This window comes from Mobula hypostoma, chromosome 8 (assembly GCF_963921235.1).
Source record: "Mobula hypostoma chromosome 8, sMobHyp1.1, whole genome shotgun sequence".
NCBI classification, from domain to species: domain Eukaryota; kingdom Metazoa; phylum Chordata; class Chondrichthyes; order Myliobatiformes; family Myliobatidae; genus Mobula; species Mobula hypostoma.
Window position 1 is genome coordinate 124,146,241 of NC_086104.1, and position 20,505 is coordinate 124,166,745.

A 20,505-nucleotide genomic window follows, 5' to 3' on the forward strand; every position below is an offset into this window, starting at 1 on the left:
TCTGCCTATGACTGCAAGAAACTACAGAGAGCTGTGGTCACAGTTCAGCACATTACGGAAACCAGCCACTCTTCCGTGGACTCCTGTCTACCCAAACCAAACACTCCCATCTCCCCTCTCCCATTGAGAAGAAGATACAAAAGGCTGAAAGCACGTACCACCAGGCTGACAGCCAGCTTCCATCCCGCTGTTATCACTCTCTCGAATGGACCGCTTATACCTTGTTATGATCATTTACCTGCACTGCACTTTTTTTGGTATCCTGGCTTAATGCGCTGTGTAATGATCTGATCTGTTGACCAATGCATCATCGTCACTAGCTTACCGGCCAGCAAGGACGTATATAGGGAAAGGTACCAGAAAAGGGCCAGTAACATCATGAAGGATCCCACGCACCCTGCTCCTGGACTGTTTGTCCCATTCCCACCAGAAAGCAGGCACTTCAGTACCACCAGACTCAAAAACAGTTATTTTCCCCAAGTCGTGAGGCTGATCAACACCTCCGCTCACTAACCTACCCCTCCAAACCCCCAACCACCACTACTGTATTATTTCCTGTCAGCATACACTCCTGCGTCTAGTGTCACTTTATGGGCAGACAATTAAAATATTATATGAACTATCTTCTATACTTATATTTATTGTTTTTTTATTATTGCATTCTTTACCTTATTGTGTTTTCTATCTTTTTATTTATTTTTTATTTAGAGATACAGCGTGGAACGGGCGCCTGCGGCCCTTCGAGCTACACTGCCCAGCAACCCCCAGTTTAACCCTAATCTAATCACGGGACAATTTACAATGACCAATTAACGTAATCGGTACGCCTTTGGGCTGTGGGAGGAACCGGAGGACCCAAAACAAAATCCACACATTCCATGGGGAGGACATACAGAGACACCGGAACTGAACTCTGAACCCCAATGCCCGAGGCTGTAACAACGTCACACTAATCGCAATGCTACAGTGGTTTCATTTTTGTGCTGCATGTTTTGCTTTCCTTTACACTTGTGTACTGGAAATTAAACAATCTTGATCTTGATAAACAGCATGCAAGGCACGCTTTGCACTGTATCCCAGTAAATATGACAGTAATAAACCAATTTCAATACTAAAACCTCACTGTACTCGTGCAGAAATAACCTCCAATTGATTTACAAATACAACAGAGATAAGTTGTTTACTGGGAGTCAGCACTGGGAATCACAAGTCCCCTGCACTTTCCCACCACAGGTCAGTTCTCAGATTACTCCTGTGCTGGATGCCAAGGAGCTGATTGTCTAAAAGAGATCGATGTAATGGCCCCGATCGATGTCCACCAGCTCTTTCGGGACCCTGCTGCTGAAATTGAACTAACACCTCTATGCTTTGGGTTCGAGTTGCTCCCTTTAATTCCAGTTACAGAGAAGGGAATTCAGCATGTTCCAACTGACTCTCACCAATGCTTTCAGATGCATGTTCCTACCTGGATGCAGCACAGTCCTGCACAGCAACTGCTCTGCTTGAGACTGCGAGAAACTGCAGAGCTGTGGACACAGCTTAGCACACCACGGAAACCAGCCCCCACTCCTGCCATTCTCTCTACACTTCTCACTGTCTCGGGAAAGTGACCAATGTAATCAAAGACCCCACCCACCCAGACATTTTCTCTCTCCCCCCCCACACCACTGGGCAGAAGATACAAAAGCCTAAGAGCAACTATCACCAGGTCAAGGACAGATTCTATCCCACTGTTATCAAACTCTTGATTGGACCTTTTGTACAACAAAGATGAACCCTGGATTGCCCGATTTACCCCGTCGTGGCTTATTTGTCTTCCCATCCCACACTTTCTCCATACTTTATTCTGCATTCTGTTTTCCTTTTAACTACCCTGATGTATCTTGTATGGCAAGATCTAACTGGAAGGCTCGCAAACAAAACACCGTATCTCAGTTCATGTGACAATAATAAACCAATATCCAAGGCTGAAGAGGGTGAACACATCCTTCATTATCTAATCTCAACACGGTCACAAAAAACCTGCAATCAGCTGTTTTTATTTCTAATTTTATTCATGTGTCTTACAATCGACTCTTGAGAAGGTGGGGGTGGGCCACACCCTTGAACTGCCATGGTCTGTGTGGTGGAGTCAGGGGATGGGGGGGTGGTGGAGGGAGTTCCAGGGTTCAGACCAAGCAACAGTGAAGGAACAGCCGACAGATTTCCAAGTCAGAGGTCGACGGAACCTGCAGGGGCTGTTATTCCCCTGCCCTCTGCTGTCCTCATCTTGCAGGAGAGGTGGATGAGAGTTTTGGGAGGGGCTGTTGGAGTAGCCCAGGCGAGTAGCCATGGTACCTTCTGTAGACAGAGCACACTGCAGCCATTGTGGGCTGGTAGTGCAGGGAGGGGGTGTTCGAGAGTGATGGGTGGACTACTCTATCCCGGACAGTGTTAACTTTCCCGAGAGTCGCTGGAGCCACGTTGACTCAGGCAAGACGGCAGAGTCCCTTAACACTCCTAAGTTGTGACTGAAATGTAATGTGACGGATGTGGAGTGCATGGACTAACTCCACCTGGGCAAGTAGGAGTATCCCGTCACACCTCCGACCTGTAGATGGGGAAAGGTAATGTTTCAGATGTGGAGTACATAGACTCCACCCAGGCAAATGACGAGTATTCCATCACATTCCTGAATTGTAGATGGGAGTGAGGTAATATGGCGGATGTTGAGTGCATTGACTAACCCCATCCAGGTAAGTGGGGAGTATCCCATCACACTCCTGAATTGTCGATGGGGGAAAGATAATGTGGTGGATGTGGAGTGCATGGACTAACTTCATCTCGGCAAGTAGAGTGCGTCCTATCTCATTCCTGCCATACAACAATCAACCACCAATTTACACTGATCCCCTTGCATTCTCCCTACATTCTACCTCGCACCTACACTCTTGGTGCAGGAGGGGTGGTGGGAGGTAACTTGCAGCAGCACCACCAACACCCCACATGGTTGGGATTAGGAAGAGTAAATAAGGGAGAATCTAGGGGAAATCCACAGGGTCATAGAGAGAATGTGCCAATTCCCCACACATACATACACACACACACACACACACACACACACATACAAACACACATACATACAGATACACACACACACATACATACAGATACACACACACACACATACATACACACATACATACACACACATACACACACACCCACATACACACACACCCACACCCACACATATACACACACACACACACACACACACACATCCACACACACACCCACATACACACACACCCACACCCACACATATACACACACATACACACACACACCCACACACACACACACACACACATACACACACACCCACATACACACACACCCACACCCACACATATACACACACATACACACACACCCACACCCACACATATACACACACACACACACACACACACACACACACATCCACACACCCACACACATACACACACACCCACATACACACACACCCACACCCACACATATACACACACATACACACACACCCACACCCACACATATACACACACACACACACACACACACACACACACACACACACACCCACACCCACACATATACACACACATACACACACACACACACCCACACACATACACACACACACACAGCAAGTCAAGATTGAACTTGACAGGTTAGAACCATGAAGCAACAGCTCTATCAATGGTGAAGAAGATGTGCAGTGTCACAGGGAGTGTGCTATTTACTGTGAAATACTCAGTTCTTGTGGCTATTTATTTATTTACAGATAGAGTGTGGTACAGGCCCTTCCAACTCAATGAGACCCAGCAACCCAGCTATTTAATACTAGCCTAATCACAGGACAGCTTACAATGACCTATTAGCCTACTAACCAGTATATTTGAGTAGGAAATGATAGGCCAGTTAGCCTAACCTCAGTGGTTAGGAAAGTGTTGGGGTCTATTATTAAGGATGAGGTTTCAGGATATTTGAGACTAATGATAAAATAAGTCAAAGTCAACATGGTTTCTGTAAAGGGAAATCTTGCTTGAAAAATCTGTGAGAGTTCTTTGAGGAAGGAATAAGCAGGGTAGACAAAGGAGAGGCAATGGATGTCATTTACTTGGATTTTCTGAAGGCACACAAATCTGCTTAATAAGATGAAATCCTATGGCATTGGGAAAGCCAGTGGATGGAGTGTACCTGGACTTTCAGAAAGCCTTTGATAAGCTCCCACATAGGAGATTAGTGGGCAAAATTAGAGCAAATGGTATTGGGGGTAGGTTGCTGACATGGGTAGAAAATTGGTTGGCAGACAGGAAACAAAGAGTAGGGATTAATAGGTCCTTTTCAGAATGGCAGGCAGTGACTAGTGGGGTACCGCAAGGCTTGGTGCTGGGACCGCAGCTATTTACAATATACATTAATGATTTAGATGAAGGGATTAAAAGTAACATTAGCAAATTTGCAGATGACACAAAGCTGGGTGGCAATGTGAAATGTGAGGAGGATGTTATGAGAATGCAGGGTGAGTTGGACAGGTTCAGTGAGTGGGCAGATGCATGGCAGATGCAGTTTAATGTGGGTAAGTGTGACATTATACACTTTGGTGGCAAGAACAGGAAGGCAGATTACTATCTGAATGGTGTCAAGTTAGGAAAAGGGGAAGTGCAATGAGATCTAGGTGTCCTTGTTCATCAGCCACTGAAAGTAAGCATGCAGGTACAGCAGGCAGTGAAGAAAGCTAATGGCATGCTGGCCTTCCTAACAAGGGGAATTGAGTAGAGGAGCAAAGAGGTCCTCCTGCAGTTGTACAGGGCCCTGGTGAGACCACACCTGGAATACTGCGTACAGTTTTGGTCTCCAAATTTGAGGAGGGACAATCTAGCTATTGAGGGAATGCAGCATAGGTTCACGAGGTTAATTCCCGGGATGGCGGGACTGTCATATGTTGAAAGATTGGAGCGACTGGGGTTGTATACACTGGAATTTAGAAGGATGAGAGGGGATCTGATTGAAACATATAAGATTATTAAGGGATTGGACACGCTAGAGGCAAGAAACATGTTCCCGATGTTGGGGGAGTCCAGAACCAGAGGCCACGGTTTAAGAATAAGGGGTAGACAATTTAGAATGGAGTTGAGGAAAAACTTTTTCACATAGAGGGTTGTGGTTCTGTGGAATGCTCTGCCTCAGAAGGCAGTGGAGGCCAATTCTCTGGATTCTTTCAAAAAAGAGTTAGATAGAACTCTTAAAAATAGCAGAGTGAAGGGATATGGGGAGAAGGCAGGAAAAGGGGACTGATTGTGGATGATCAGCCATGATCACAGTGAATGGTGGTGCTGGCTCAAAGGGCTGAATGGCCTACTCCTGCATCTATTGTCTATTGGCATTACAGGAAAGATACTGAGATGGATAGAGAAATGGCTGACAGGCAGGAGGCAGTGAGTGTGAATAAAGGGGACCTTTTCCAGTTGGCTGCCAGTGACTAGCGGTGTTCCTCAGGGATCAGTATTTGGACTGCTACTTTTCACATTGTTTGCTAATGATTTGGATCATGGAATTGATTGCTTTGTGGCAAAGTTTGCGGATGATACGAAGATAGGTGGAGGGGTAGATAGTGCTGAGGAAGCAATATGATTGCAGCAGGACTTCGACAAATTAGAAGAATGGGCAAAAATTTGGCAGATGGAATACAGTGTTGGGAAACGTACGATAATGCATTTTGGTAAAAGGAACAATAGTGCAAACTATTATCTAAATGGGGAGAAGGTTTAAACATCAGAAATGCAGAAGGACTTAGGAATCCTCATTCAAGACTCCAAAAGGGTTAATTTACAGGTTGAGTCTGTGGTAAAGAAGACAAATGCAATATTGGCATTTATTTCAAGGGCAATAGAATATAAAAACAAGGAGATAATGCTGATCCTTTATAAGACACTAGTCAGGCCACACTTGGAGTATTGTCAACTGTTTTGGACCCCATAACTCAAAAAGGATGTGCTGTCATTGGAGAGAATCCAGAAGAGGTTCACGAGGATGATACCGAGAAGGAAGGGGTTAACATATAAGGAGCGTTTGGCAGCTTTGGGGGGCCTGTACTCACTGGAATTTAGAAGAATGCGGGGGGATCTCATTGAAACCTACCAAATGTTGAAGGGACTAGATAGGGTGGATGTGGAAAGGATGTTTCCTATGGTGAGGGCACAGCCTCAAAATTGAGGGGCAACTTTTTAGAATGGAGGTAAGGGAGGAAATTTTTTTGGCCAGAGAGTAGTGAATTTGTGGAATGCTCTGCCACAGTCTGTGGTGCAGGCCAAGTCCATGTGTATATTTAAGGTGGAAGTCGATAGTTTCCTGATCAGTCAGGGCATCAAAGGATATGGCAAGAAGGCAGGTATATGGGGTTAAGTGGAATCTGGGATCAGCCATGATGGCCTAATTCTGCTCCTATGTCTTATGGTCTTTTTTACTGTGGGAGGAAAACAGAGCACCCAGAAGAAACCCACACATTCGTGGGGAAGGATGTACAAACTTACAGAGAACACCGGACTACCTCCTGAACCTAATAAAGTGGCCACTGAGTGTATTCATTAATACAGTGTACAATGAGCTTCACACAAACAAGGAATTTGGTTGCACCCTGGTGAAAATGCTGACAAAGAACCCAGATGTGAAACCGAAAAGGACAGAGGACATAGCTGGAGGGCATGCCAATGACACTGCCCAGAAGAACCATGTCCTGCTGTCGAGAAGGCTGACTTTAAAACACCTTCCTGCAAGACCGAGAAATATCCAAGGCTGAAATGACGTAATGTAGTGAATGAGTTACCCTGCATCCAATTAATGCTGCCTGACACTCTTGATGGTACAGAGTACAGTGAGCATCGTATACAACGCCCTGAACTCCTTGATAAAGTAATCACACACAGAATCAAAGTCATGAAATCATCACCTCCTCTGCACTGCAGTTCCCAACTGTTACCTGAAAATCCTCCATCACGCCTGTAAATTTGTACAACCGCCTACAGACACCAAGACAGAATCATCCCCTGGGCAACCAGAAACACCATTAACTTCAGGATGGCAACAAGCTCCTAGCTCAGTGGTGTAGGTCAGGATGGTTCAGTAAGTGAATACACTACAAGGCTATAAAGTTGTCATATGATGAGAAGCTAGTGCCAATGAACATGGAATACAGGATGTGGGCCACAGACTGATGCTCACAATACTGAACACCAATGCTTTAAAGTCACTGAAACAAGTGAAGACAGATGTTATAAAGTGACAGCCACACCCAAACTGGTCTGCACCCTGGTATTATACCCCAGTGCAATACACAAACAAACCTGTCCCCACCAGTACTGCACACGGTGTTATACAGTGACAGACCCATCCCCACTGGTACCATTCCCCTGTGTTAAACAGTGACAGACCCGTCTCCACCGGTACCATTCCCCTGTGTTATACAGTGACAGACCTGTCCCCACCAGTACTGTACCCCAGTATTATACAGTGACAGACCCGTCCCCACTGGTACTGTGATCCGAGCATCTGACTTCTGTGAAGGGTTGAGAGGGTCGGACATCTGAGTCTGTGGGAGGCAGGGCCAGTGTCTGCATCTGTGGTTTAGAAAGTTAGACAGCCTGTGTCTGGAGGTTGGAAGGTCAGATGTCTCTCTAGATGTGGGAGTTTCAGATATATGTCTGGGGATGGGAGGATCAGACAGTCTTAGGTTTGTGGGCAACAGGGTCAGATGTTTATCTCTGGCAATGGGAGGGTGATACAGTCTAAGTCTGGGGTGGGAGGTTGGATGTCTGTGTCTTGGGTGCGTCAGCTGTCCGGGGCAGGAAAAGTCAGACATCTGTCTGGGTGTGGGAGGGTTAGCCATGTGGGTCTGAACTGGAACAGTCAGAGTGTCAAGGAGTGTACTTTTCTGTGTGTGTGTGTGTGTGTGTGTGCAGATCCACGTGTGACCGGATGTCTGCATACAGTTCCACGTGTGTCTGGATGTGTGCATGCAGATTCATGCGTGTCTGGGTGTGTGCGTGTAAAGATCCACGTGTGACTGTGTGTGTGTGTGTGTGTGTGTATACAGATCCACGTGTGACTGGGTGTGTGCGAGTACAGATCCATGTGTGACTGGGTGTGTTTACGTGCAGATCCACGTGTGACTAGTGTGTGTGTGTGTATGTGTGCAGATCTACGTGTGACTATGTGTATGTGAGTACAGATCCATCTGTGAGTGGGTGTGTGTGCATACAGATCTACGTGTGACTGGGTGTGTGCACGTACAGCTCCACGTGTGACAGGGTGTATGCGAATACAGATCCACGTGTAACTAGTTGTGTGTACGTACAGATCCACATGTGATTGGGTGTGTGCATACAGATCCATATGTGACTGGATGTGTTTGCATACAGATCCACGTGTGACTGGCTGTGTGTTTACAGATCCACGTGTGACTGGGTGTGCATGTGTACAGATCCACATGTGACTAGGTGTGTGTGCACGTACAGATTCACGTGACTGGGTGTGTGTTTACGTACAGATCCACGTGTGACTGGGTGTGTGCATACAGATCCATGCGTGTCTGGGTGTGTGCAAGTAAAGATCCACGTGTGACTGTGTGTGTGTGTGTGTGTGTGTACAGATCCACGTGTGACTGGGTGTGTGCGAGTACAGATCCATGTGTGACTGGGTGTGTTTACGTGCAGATCCACGTGTGACTGGCTGTGTGTTTACAGATCCACGTGTGACTGGGTGTGCATGTGTACAGATCCACATGTGACTAGGTGTGTGTGCACATACAGATTCACGTGACTGGGTGTGTGTTTACGTACAGATCCACGTGTGACTGGGTGTGTGCATACAGATCCACGTGTGACTGGGTGTGTGTTTACATACAGATCCATGTATGACTGGGTGTGCATGTGTACAGATTCACGTGTGACTGGTTTTGTTTACGTACAGATCCACGTGTGACTGGGTGTGTGTGTACAGATCCACATGTGACTGGGTGTGTGCGTACAGATCCACGTGTGACTGGGTGTGTGTTTACGTACAGATCCACGTGTGACTGGGTGCGTGTTTACATACAGATCCACGTGTGACTGGGTGTGCATGTGTACAGATCCACGTGTGACTGGTTTTGTTTATGTACAGATCCACGTGTGACCGGGTGTGTGTGTACAGATCCACGTGTGACTGGGTGTGTGTTTACATACAGATCCGCATGTGACTGAGTGTGTGTGCGTAGAGATCCACGTGTGACTAGGTGTGTGTACGTACAGATCCACGTGTGACTGGGTGTGTGTGTCTACAGATCCATGTGTGACTGGGTGTGTGTTTACAGATCCACATGTGACTGGATGTGTGCGTACAGATCCATGTGTTACTGGATGTGTGTTTACGTACAGATCCACGTGTGACTGGGTGTGTATGTGTACAGATCCACATGTTACTGGGTGTGTGTGTATACAGATCCATGCGTTACTGGATGTGTGTTTACGTACAGATCCACGTGTGACTGGGTGTGCGTGTACAGATCCACATGTTACTGGGTGTGTGTGTATACAGATCCATGTGTGACTGGGTGTGTGTTTACAGATCCACATGTGACTGGATGTGTATGTGTACAGATCCACATGTTACTGGGTGTGTGTGTATACAGATCCATGGGTGACTGGATGTGTGTTTACAGATCCACGTGTGACTGGATGTGTGCGTACAGATCCATGTGTTACTGCATGTATTTGAGTACAGATACACTAGTGACTGGGTATGTGCATACAGATCCATGTGTGACTGGGTGTGTGTATGTACAAAACCACGTGTGACTGGGTGTGCCTATGTACAAAACCACGTGCGACTGGGTGTGTACATACAGATCTACGTGTGACTGGGTGTGTGTATGTACAGATCCACATGTGACTGGGTGTGTTTACGTACAGATCCAAATGTGATTGGGTGTGTTTACGTACAGATCCATGTGTGACTGGATGTGTGTATGTGTACAGATCCATGTGTGACTGGGTGTGTGCAGGTACAGATCCACATGTGACTAGGTGGGTGTGTGCGTACAGATCCACGTGTGACTGGGTGTGTGCGCATACAGATCTATGTGTGACTAGGTGTGTGAGTACAGATCCACGTGTGACTGGGTGTGTGTGTGTGTGTACGTACAGATCCACATGTGACAGGCTGTGTGTGTGTACAGATCTACATGTTACTGGGTGTGTATGTTCATACAGGTCCATGTGTGAGTGTGGTCACTGTGCGTGAGCGTGGAGCTGTGGAAGGATTCAAGGACTTGGTGTGTATCGTGATCTTTGACTGGCCGTAGCCTAGTTTTCAGTATCCCGATGTAGGTGTTTGTGAACATCATGTCCCAGCCCTCTGTTTCCTGGACCAGGACAGCTGTATGTTCAACATTCTCCTGCCCAGCACTGCCTCACTGCTGCCTCTACCTGTGTCCCTTCATTGCTCTGCACTGCACCACCCCCCACCCACACATACACACTTGTGGCTTCGCTGCTACACAACCACTCATCCTGTGAGACTGCTTCCAACCACCCCGGGCACTCTTTGGCATCAACCGATAACTCTCCTTGCTTCCTGTGTACCCTTCCAGTGCCCAGGACTGGCAGAGACATGCCTACTAGGATGTCGGACACACCATGGTTATTCAAAGCCCGTGTCTGGGAGGATCAGTGTCTGGAAGGGTGCTCAGAGGTGCAGGGATACTCAGCGGTGCAAAGATAGCTAATTGTGCAAGGGTGTCCAGTCGTGCAGTAATGTCTGGTTTTATAAGCGTATCCAGTCGTGCAATGGTGCACACTTGTGTAAGGTTGTCCCAGGCGTGCAAAGACGCCCAAGTGTGCAGGGACATGGACATCCAGGGGTAAACAGAGGAGGTTGTAAATCACACAAACTGGAGGAGGAACAGTGAGTCAGATGGCATCTGTGGAGAGAAAACTGGATGCTCCAGGTCCAGGCCCTTCGATCTGGACTGAAAACAAGGAGGGGGGCACAGTCGGTATAAAAATAGAAGGGGTGGGGGAAGAGCTAGTGGGAACAGTAGGTGACACCTCCACCTACCCTTCCCTTACCTATCACCAACTACTCACCCAAGTGAAGGATCCACCCTCACCTGGAGCAGACTCTTCCCTGCTCCACCAGCTAACACCTTTCCAGTCCAGATGAAGGGCTTCCACCCAGAAAACATCGACACACCGTCCCCCCCCAGGGATGCTGCTCGGCCTGCTAAGCTCCTCCAGCAGCGTGTCATCTGTGGGCACGGCAAGCTCTGGAATCCGGAGTAACACTGCCCACCACTTCCCCCCAACCCCAGGGATTGCCTGGCCCGCCGAGTTCTTCCACTGCTCAGCACGCTGCAGGTCCAATCCACGGCTTGTTGACAAGGCTGGGCAAACAGGGTTAGGTTTGGCCACTCAGCTCAGAGGCTGTGTCAGTCTTTCTTCCTGTACCGCCAGTACCCTGTGTCACTGCAGTTACACTGGCCTCTCTGCCACGCCGCTAAAAAATTGTCAATCAGCCAAGTGATGTCATGTGTCTCTCAGATACCCTTGCAGGACCATGGCTGGGAAAGGTGTAGAAGATGGACCAGGACTGAGCAGAGATGGGAATGGGTGGACAGAGCCTCACTCCGTGTCTGAACCCAGAAGTGGGCAATTGGACAGTGTGGAGGGAGCCTCACTCTGTGTTTGACCCCAGGAGTGAGTGATGAGACGGTGCAGAGGGAGTTTCACTCTGTGTCTGATCCCGGGAGTTTGTGATGAGACGGTGTGGAGGGAGTTTCACTCTGTGTCTGATTCCGGGAGTTTGTGATGGGACGGTGTGGAAGGAGCGTCACTCTGTGTTTGACTCCAGGAGTGAGTGATGAGACAGTGCAGAAGGAGTTTCACTCTGTGTCTGATCCCGGGAGTTTGTGATGGGATGGTGCGGAGGGAGTTTCACTCTGTGTCTGACCCCGGGAGTTTGTGATGGGACGGTGCGGAGGGAGTTTCACTCTGTGTCTGACCCCGGGAGTTTGTGATGGGATGGTGCGGAGGGAGTTTCACTCTGTGTCTGACCCCGGGAGTGTGTGATGGGACAGTGTGGAGGGAGCTTCACTCTGTGTCTGACCCTGGGTGTGTGTGATGGAACGATGTGGAGGGAACTTCACTCTGTGTCTGACCTCCGGAGTGTGTGATGGGATGGTGCAGAAGGAACCTCATTCAGTGTCTGATCCCAGGTGCTTCACTCTGTGTCTGATCCTGGGAGTGTGTGATGAGATGGTGTAGAGGGAGTTTCACTCTGTATCTGACCCCGGGAGTGTGTGACGGGAAAGTGTGGAGGGAGTTTCACTATCTGACCACGAGAGTGTGTGGTGGGACGGTGTGGAGGGAGCTTCACCCTGTGTCTGACCCCAGGAGTGTGTAATGGGATGGTGTGAAGGGAGCTTCACTCTGTGTCTGACCCCGGGAGTATGTGATGGGATGGTGTGGAGGGAGCTTCATTCTGTCTGACCCCGGGAGTGTGTGATGGGACAGAGTGGAGGGAGCTTCACTGTGTGTCTGACTCTGGGAGTGTGTGATGGGATGGTGTGGAGGGAGCTTCACTCTGTGTCTGACCTGGGGAGTGTGTGATGGGACAGTGTGGAGGAGGCTTCACTCTGCGAGTGTATGAGGGGACAGTGTGCAGAGTCATAGAAACATGCCTTTAAGCCCACCTAGTCCATGGCAACCTGATCTTCTTCCTAATCCAATCTACCTTCTCCTATACCTCTTCCCATCCATGTACCTATCCAAACTTCTCTTTAATGTTGAACCCACATCTACCACTTCTGCTGCCAGCTGATTCCACACTCACACCATCATCTGATCAAAGAAGATCCCCCTTCGCAGAAATCCCCTACGATATTTTATCATTCACCCTTTACCCACGACCTACAGTTCTAGTCTCACCCAACCTGAGAGAGAAAAGCTTGCATGTATTCACGCTATCTATACTCCTGATCATATCTCTAAGATATGATCTCATTTTCCTGCACTCCAGGGAATCATGTCCAATTCTATTCAACCCTTTGCTATAACTCAGATCCTCGTCCTGGCAACATTCGTGTCAATTTTCTCTGTAATCTTTCTAGCTTATTGATATCTTTCCTGTTAGGACACAAAGCTCCCTCCAGCCATGCATGGCTTGAGCTGTCATAGTACGATGCTTGCATGAGCATCTCCCCCCGTGCTTCAGAAGCTGCCTTTGTTCATTGGAGATGTCCCCCTATGGCGGTGTGAAGTTGCCACTGTGAACAGTCCAACAATTGCCCATGAAGTATTGCAAAATCCACCCCTGTAACTGTGCAGTCTCTGTCCCTGCAGTTGGAAAATCTCCCTACCCTCATCCAAAATCTGCCCCTGGAGGGAGAAAATTCTTCCACTAGAGTGGTGCAGTTTCCCTCATGCTCAAAGGCCCCACGCTCGTGCAAAGCCCACTGTGCTGGAGAACTGTAGTCGTGTAAACCCCCAGCTGCAGTCACAAGGTGCTGTCCCATGTTAGTGCAAAGCCCCTGTCCAGGTGCAAACCTGCCACAAAGACAGTGCAGAGATGCTATTGTATTGGTGCAAGGTTTCTGCATGCAGAGCAGGGCTGCTGCTATAGTTGTGTAAGAACAGTAATGCAAGTAGTAATGTAACTCTGCAACACTAGCGGTAGAACTGCCCATTGTCTTGGAATAAGGTAGCACATGATCATTATCATAGTACAATGCTGCCCCTGTAGTAGTACCAAGACACTATGGTGGTATGAGCTGCCCCAGCAAATATGCAAAGCTGCCCCTGTAGTACAGTCAAAACACTATTTTGTTAAGGTAGCCCTGTAGATGTGCAAAGTTGCCACAGCAGTAGTGTGAAGCCACCCTTGTCGTAGTGAAAAGCTGATGCAGTAGTGCAGCTACCACTGTAGCATAGAAGTGCAAATCCACTACATAGTACATAGCTGTCACGGCAGTAGTGCGAAGCCAGTACAGTAGTGCAAAGCTGCCACGACAACAGAGCAAGGTTACTATAGTAATGCGAGGCTGCCGACACGGTGGTGCAAAGCCACAACAGTAGTGCAAAGCGGCCATTCCAGTAGTGCGAAGCCACTGTAGTAGTGCAAAGCTCCCACGGCAGTAGTACGAAGCTGTCTCTGTACAAGTGCAGCAGCTGCCATTGGCCCGGCCTGGCGGACAGCCCGTTGCTCGCGGGTACTCACCGAGCTGCGGGGAGGACAGCCTGCCACAGTCACTCACAGTTCCCCCCACTGCTCCTTGCCTTGCGGTCACTCACAAGGAAGACCGGGGCTACAAAATGGTGAATGGAGCTGGAACGTACCTCTACCTCCCACCCTCCCCGCCTACGCCAGCAAGCCAACCAACCAATCAAGAAACCGCATCCCAATTGACCGACAGACAGCCACACCAATGGCAGAAAGAAGGGGGAGGGACCGAGGGAGCGTTTGTGTTTACCAGAGCCCGCTTATGGACGCGCTTGCGCAAAACCTCTCCAACCCCCATCCACCCATAGCCCGCCGGGAATTGTAGTCAAAATTAGACGTCACAGAGGCGGGGGCATGGATGCGGAACGGAATGAAAACTACAACTCCCGACGTGCCTCGGGGGCAGACCGAAGGCCTGCGCTGGCGAACGCAGGGAACGAGAGGGAATCAGGGTGCGGACGAGGCGGCGACGAGCTGTCAGCTGAAACGGGACGGCGAGGACAGCGCCAACCGCGGCCGTTGCTGTGATAAAGCCAGCGGCGAGGGCTTTTGATAGGGAAACTCACCATCGGCGCCGGGCCCACTTCCTTCCCCCTCTCTACTGTCGCTCGATCGCGGCGTCTCCTCCTCCCGAGGGGGGCGGGACCTGTTGAATTCATTGACGGCGGGCTAGCGACAGCAGGCTGGGCCAATCAGAAGCAGGAGAGACCCCCTTTGGGCCCGCCCTGCCTTCCCCTACTTCGGTCACACCCCCGAAAACCCTCCCGCCTCCATGACGTCGTGGGTCCCGGGTTGCCAGCTGACGTCACCGTGCAGCCGGAGCGCCGGTGGTTGCCAAGGCATCCTGATCAGCTTCGCGTCACCTGCCTGAATGCACACCCGATTGGTCGACGCTCCACACCAATCGGGGGTAGGGAGCCGCCGTGACGTTAGGTCATCTCGTGGTTGGAAGGAATAGCCAATGTGGGGAGTGGAAACAGCGAATACGTCATGGCCAAGGCAACCGGCGCAATGACATGTAGGGGAGTAGGAGTGAGAGGGCCGGTGGACGCGACACCGTCACACATTCAGCGGGTGAGTGCGCGCTGGAGTTTAATCCCGCAGATATAGTCCGTAGTAACTTTACACTGCTACAGAGAGACATTCTCTAACACAGTGACTTTACTACAGGAAGACATACAGTACCACATTAACTTTGCACCACTTCAAGGAAACATACACAACCATAGTGACTTTGAACCACACAGGGAGACATGCAGTCTTGCACTAGTGCAATGACTTTACACAAGTAAAGGGACCACAGTGAATTTACATGACTACAGGGAAACCGACTGACTTTACAGTAGTACAGGGAAACATAACCACCGTGACTATAGGGATGACCTTGCAGCACTACAGAGAGTTGCACACCATTGCCAAGTAATTACACCACTATAGTGAGGCACACAATACTGCATTGGTCTTTCACTGTACTGCCTTTTTAGCTCTACAAGGATACACTACCTTAGCGATCTTGCTCTACAGGAACACACAAAACAATACTGACTCTACCCACTACAGGGAGGCACCCATTACATTACTGCAGTGACTTTTTCCACGGCTGGAAGATGCTCATTTCAGGAGGGACCTTTCCCAGCTATAGTCAGGCATACATTGCCGCTGTGATATTACATCGCTACAGGGTGAAACTTGCTATCATACTGACTTTGCGTCTCTACAGGTAGGCATACACACCTACAGGAGGACACATACTGCCACAATGAATTTACCCCGTAACTGGGAAACACACTGCCTATAGTACCGTTTTCTTATCACCACTGCAGGGAGATACACACAACCTTGGTGCATTTACACCTTCACAGAGAGACAATCACACTAACACTGTGAATGTGCAGCATTACAGGAGACACACACTAACGTAGTGACATTACAACAGTACAGGCAAACACACTGCAGCCATGAATTGTGTAACACACACTACTGTCGTGTCTTCACACCAAAGCAAGGAAACAAAAACAAATGTAGTGACAGGGCGATACAAATTTCTGCAGTGATTTTACAGCTGTACAGCATGACTCACACTACCTTAGTGATTTTGCAATCTACATAGAGACAGACATGTCTGCAGTGACTGTACACCATGATGGAGACTCACCCACTAATGCAGTGACATTACAACACTACAGGAAAACACCACTACAGGGAGACACACGCTAACACAGCTTTGTTACAAACATACTGAGCAACACTTGCCACTGCCACACCACTCCACCACTCTTCATCGATATTTATTGCTTTTATGTTATTAGTATTTCTCAGTTTTCTTTTGGTATTTGCACAGTTAGTTGGCTTTTTCACATGGCCGTTTGTCTGCTCTGTTGGGTGTGGTCTTTCTACTGTCTTTCTTGTACTTGCTGTGATTACACACAAGAAAATGAATCTCAGGATTGTAATAAATTTACTTTGAACTGCAGTGACTTTACACCAACTTAGGATAACTCACACTACCATAGTGAACTTACACCACAAGAGGGAGACAGAAACTAACGTAGTGATATTACACTACAGGCAGACACATACATTACTGTACTGACGTTACGCCACTACAGGAGTCACACATGATAGTAGTGACTTTACACTGCTGCTGGGAGATAGCCACCACTGAAGTGACTTAACTCTACTACAGTGTGGCACACACTACTGTAGTGTCTTTACACCACTGCAGGAAGACATGCACAACCACTAGAGGTCCACACTATGGTAGTGAATTTCACTACAAGGAGATCCACATAAATGCAGTAACATGACACACTACAGGTAGACACCCAGAACTGCCATTGTTTTACACCACTACAGGATAATGCACACTACCACACTACACAGTGACACAAACGACAGCCGTGTGTTTACACTATTACAGAGAGAGACATTGAGTACAGCACTACTGTGAGACATGGATTGCCAGGGTGACTTTACACCAACTCAGTTCACATATGCTATCATAGTGTACAAGAGAGAGAAACACACAACTACAGGCAGGCATACAGCACTGCACTGATATGACACCACTACAAGGAAACACACTACTTTAATGACTCTAAAACCATGCACATAACTATAGTGACTTTATACTACTACAAAGGCATGCCCTCTATCACAGTGATGTTTCATCACTACAGTGACACTGACTTCATTTCACATATTACCACTGTGATGCTACACCACCTCACAAATGGTGAGCTGTTCACCAGTGATTTACATTGGAGGTTTTGCTGACTTTATTGACACTGACACAGCAGGACAGAGATTAGTACACTGGCTACGGTCTTCTCCTTCTCAGAGGTAGATCAGTCCCACACCAGAGACCTGTCCGTGACCACACCAAGACCAAAACTGGCCGATGACTGTACAGAGGTTGTGGTTTGAGTGTGAGAGTGAGCACGTGAAGTCCACGGCCACTACCCAGTGCCCTTGCACTCTAACTGGGAGCGCTGTGCTTGTGAACTGAGGCTTACATTTCGTGACAGGTGGGCAGGCATATTTTTCACAATGGACTGCTGGATGTGAACATAACGTGGGGGGGGGCTGTCCTGGAGCCAGCACACAGACCCAATCCAAATAAATAAGCTCACGGTGGACTCCCACTGGTGGAGAGGGACGTGCCCGTGATGTATTGGGATGAGGCCGCTGCTCTCTGCAGCTTCTTACATTCCTGAGCATCCGAATTGCCGTACCAGACCGTGATGGAACCAGACAGGACACTTTCTGTGGAAGTTTGTCAGAGTGTTCAGTGACAAGGTGACCCAGCGCACGGATGCAGTCCGAAGAAGTAAGCTCGCAATAGACTCCTGGGCCCTGTCCCGGACCCAGTCTGAAGAAGTAAGCTCGCAATAGACTCCTGGGCCCTATCCCGGACCCAGCGCACAGATGCAGTCCGAAGAAGTAAGCGCCAGCATCTTTGCTTTCTCAGCAAGTTAAGGAAGTTCAGTTTGTCACCGAACACTCTTAACAAGCTTTCACAAATGTCCTGTTGAAAACGTCCTGACTGGTTTCATCACGGTCTGGTACAGCGATTCAAATGCGCAGGAATGTAAGAAGCTGCAGAGAGTAGCAGACCCATCCCAATACATCACGGACACATTCCCACCACCACCCCCCCCATTGGTAGTATCTATAGGAGGTGCTTCGTCAAGAAGGCAACATCCACCGCCCGGGCCACGCCATCTTCTCACAGCTCCCATCGGGCAGGAGGTACAGAAGCCTGAAGTCCCACACCACCGGGTTCAGGAACAGCTACTTCCCTTCAACCATTCGGTTCCTGAACCGACCGGCACAGCCCTAATCACCGCTTCAGTATAGCAACACGAGGACCACGTTGCACTATAATTGACCAACACCCGCAGGATGCAGGGCAGGTAGTGTCAGTGGAGGGAAATGAACAGTCGACGTTTCAGCCTGAGACCCTTCACTAGGTCTGGAAAGGAAGGGAACAGAAGCCAGAGTAAGCATGTGGGGGCGGCCAGAGAGAGGGAAGGTGGGCGGGCAGGCTACTACAGATTCACCGCATCTGCAGCATCTCTTGAGACTACAATAGAATAGACTTCGTGTTTTTGTTCAATTATGTTCTTTCTTGTAAAAATTATGTGTCGTTTATGTTTAATTTGTTTGTCTTGTGCATGTTGTGTCTCTGATGCTCTGTGCCTACAATGCTGCAGCAAGTAGGTTTTACATTGCATACATGGACTTGTGCATCAGACAATCAACTCGACCTTGACTTTGGAGACCAATGGCTCTGCGGTCTTCTAAAATTTATTTTTAAAATGGAGAGGCCAGCGTTGGTCGCGCCCTTCCCGCCACTCTCGAGAAGATGGGGTTGAGCTGCCCCCCACCCTCGAATCGCCGCAGCCCGTGTGTGGGGGATATGCCCCCACAGTGCCAGTGGAGTGTGTGGGGAGAGAGCCCCGGGATTCAGGCCCAACGGCACTGCTGTGCAGTCGGGCTGGTGTTGCAACTCAGAGCAGAACCTGCAGGTGGTGGTGTTCCCCTGCGCTGGCTGTCCCCGTCCTTCACGGTGGCACAACGTCAGACTGGAAGGCACAGGCGCAGGCCCTTCAGCCCTCAGTGTTTCTGCTGACCACAAAGCTGAATTAAACTGCTTACACAATATCCATTACCTGCACATCCATGTACTTATCTTAAACATCTCTATTGTATCAACCCCCCACCCCACCCCCCAGGCAGCACATTCCAGGCACCCACCACTCTCTGTGTGAAGAGAACTTGCCCCACTCCGTTGAACTGTCCCACTCTCACTTTAAATGCATGCCCTCTGCTATTAGTTACTTCAACTCTGGGATAAAGATACTGGCTGTCTACTTCATCTATGCCTCTCATAATGAATAAACTCCTATCAGGTCTCCCCTTAGCCTCTGCCACTCCAGAGAAAACAACCCAAATCTGTCCAACCCCTCCTCACAGCTCATGCTCTCTAAACCAGGCAGCATCCTGGTGAACCTCCTCCGCACCCTCTCCAAAGCCTTCACACCCTTCCTGTAATGGGGCAACCAAAACCGAACGCAATGCTGTAAATGCGGCAGAACTAGAGTTTTATAAGGCTGCAACATAACCGAGTGCCTCGACTAACAAAAGCAAGCATGCCCTCCAGAACTGGACACTTCAACCCTGGGGAGCAGGCGTTGACTATCAAATCCAGAGACCACAGAGGCCTCCCCAACCTGTGGATTTGGTCAGAATCGCCTGCGGGGGGGGGGGGCGGAGGAATGACTATTAAAATTAATTGTGAGCCTCACATGGCCAGGGAAATTTACATGATGAGATCCATACGTGTGCATCAACATGAGTGACAGACAGGAGAGCAGTTCCTGCACATGAAGGTCAGTCACTTGAAATAACATGGGGAAGACAGATCGTCTGTGGTATGTTTAACACTACTACGGGTGGGGTGGGGGGGGGGCAATGTTTAGATGGCCATCTTGGTCAGTATACACCGGTTGGACCGCGTGACCTGTTTCTGTGCTGTGTGACTCTATATCACCATTAGCTCAGTCCCACAATGTTATTACAGGTCGTAAATGGCCCCAGCACTGATCACTGCAGAAATCCGGAATCAGTTTTGTGGGCAGACATAAAAAATTACTCTCAGTTACAACGAGATGGACAGACAGATAGTGGGATAAACAGAGCAGAGGTGTTCATGGGTTCGTG

At 48.8% G+C, this 20,505-nt stretch overlaps 1 protein-coding gene across 4 annotated transcripts in view; it reads right to left on the reverse strand.

The window, feature by feature from the left end:
• LOC134350901 (protein capicua homolog) overlaps positions 1-14,964 on the reverse strand; it is a 130,099-nt gene extending 115,135 nt beyond the window's left edge. For 2 of the 4 annotated variants that reach the window (XM_063056716.1, XM_063056713.1), the window contains exon 1: positions 1,466-1,575. The gene's annotated coding sequence lies outside the window, so the exon portion shown is untranslated. Of the gene's footprint in view, positions 1-1,465; positions 1,576-14,277; positions 14,417-14,846 lie in introns of those variants that run through there. The other 2 variants (XM_063056714.1, XM_063056715.1) reach the window with 2 other exon arrangements.
• Positions 14,965-20,505: the final 5,541 nt, after the last annotated feature.